The following is a 2,311-nucleotide window of genomic DNA, read 5'->3' as shown; positions in this document are numbered from 1 at the left end:
TTTTTTTTTTCTGAAAAATTATGAGCTTAATAATTACTACGATGTTTCTTGCATCATACAACAATCAAAAAACCAGAACGCAATCTTGATGTTGTTGTTGTTGTTGTTAGGTGCCATCAAATTGGTACCAACTCATACTGACCTTATGCACAGCGGAACAAAACGCTGCCCAATCCTGGGCCAACCTCATTACTGTTGACAAGCTTGAGTCCATCGATGCTGCCACTTGGCCAATCAATCACGCTGGGCGTCTTCCTCTTTTTCTCTGACCAAACATGGTATCCTTCTCCGGAGAATGGTCCCTGCTGACAATATGTCCGAAGTATGAGAGACGAAGTTTGGTCATCTTGGCCTCCAAGGAGCACTCTAGCTGCACTTCTTCCAAAATGGATCTATTGGTTCTTTTGGCAGTCCATGGCACTTACAATATTCTACTGCAAAACCGTAACTAAAAAGCACCAATTCTTCTACGGTCTTCCTTATTCACTGTCCAGCTTTCACATGCATATGAGGTTATTGAAAATACCATGGATTGGGTTAGGCACACCTAATCCGCAAGCTGACATCCTCGCTCTTCAACACTGGTGGTATTGGTGGTTATGTGCTGTGGAGTCGGTTCCGACTCACAGCGACCCTGTACAGGGTTTCCAAGGCTGTAAATCTTTACAGGAGCAGAAAGCCTCATCTTTCTCTCATGGAACAGCTGGTAGTTTCGAACTGCTGACTTTGCAGTTTGCAGCCCGATTCATAACCACTACACTACCAGAGCTCCTTGCTCTTCAACATTCACTAAAAATACGCTATGGGAAACCTGTAATATTTTATTTTTTTAACATGAACAGCTTCAGAATAGATCTAAATGTAACTTTTCCAAATAAACACCAAAAAGTACAGTGTAAAGCACCTCCTTATTAAATGCAAACTTTCATTTTGTGATGCACTGCAACAATGTTTTGCATACACCTTGATGCAAAGGGAATTTCAAGTTACATTGCATTTGAAATAAAACAAAAACCCACAAACAAACATCCACTAACATTAAGATATGAAAATGGATAACTACAACCACCTTAAGTGCTACAAATTCCAACAAAGGAGATTCAACAAAACATATCCTTTTTTATATATACACAACATATAACACTCAAGAGTTTTAATTTAGTTGTATTAAAGGCAACATTTTATATTTTAAAAGAAAATTAAGTTACAGATGCACAAAAGAGCAAAAGTTTAATATACCAAAGACATGTCGGATGCATTTAATGTCATTATTTGGGGCAACTTCAAGGTTTAAAAAAGCATCAATAACAGCTGTATGCAAAAATAGTCAAGGTAACTCAAAGGGAAAATGCAAACACCTTTACACAAGTGTTCTAAGGACAGTAAACGTAATCTCATTGTTTTTCCTTTGTTTAAAACAAGCTATCTCTAAAGCAGTCAAAAATGTATTGTTTCTGGACCAAGTATAAGCACTCATATTTTCAAAAATGTTTCACAGTGGGTCCTTGGCCTCAACGAAAAGCATAAAATGGCTAAGGAGAGACTAGTGTTTATTTTCAAATTCTGTGACTAGCTTCCCATAATCCCTTAGTAGTAGAAATGCTGGCAAAATATCAGATATTTAGGATTGGAATTAATTTTTGGTGTAAGCATGAAACTGTTATTGATAAGTTCTTAATAAAACATTAAGTAAGAAGGCAAGACTACTTAAAAAGTAACTCAAGAGACATAAAAGAGACAACAATGAAGTCTAGTATAGAATGCAGGGCAGGTAGAAAGGATAATTTAATGCTGTGTGAACAGGAAAAGCCAACAACAATAATATACCCTAGAGAAATGATGCCTACTTAGATGTCTTAACATTATATAAACCAAAAGGTCATGCTTCAAGATGACCCAAGCTTATAATTTGTAGTTAGAATATTTTGCTGCATTTGGGCATCTTACTGTAACATAGTGTACAACTATCTAGAGGACTCAGCACTATCTTGGCACTACAGACTAATTTGCTTGTACTCTTTTGGGTGTGGGGACTTTTTCTCCTCATAATTTCCTAAACTTTATATCATAAAATAAATCAAAAATACAAAACAATGTTACAATTTAAATCTGTTATCCTTGTATTTTTTTTTTTTTCTTTGTGACATAAACACATATATTTTTGTTTTTTGGGGTTATTGTTGTTGCTGTTGTTAGGTGCCATCAAGTTGGTACCGACCCATAGCGACCTTATGCACAGCAGAACGAAACACTGCCCAATCCTGGGACAACCTCACTACTGTTGCCACGCTTGAGTTCATTGATGCTGCCA

The sequence above is a fragment of the Chrysochloris asiatica genome, unplaced genomic scaffold, assembly GCF_000296735.1.
Source record: "Chrysochloris asiatica unplaced genomic scaffold, ChrAsi1.0 scaffold00056, whole genome shotgun sequence".
In the NCBI taxonomy this organism is placed as follows: Eukaryota; Metazoa; Chordata; class Mammalia; order Afrosoricida; family Chrysochloridae; genus Chrysochloris; species Chrysochloris asiatica.
Note: the sequence above shows the minus strand (reverse complement) of the source record.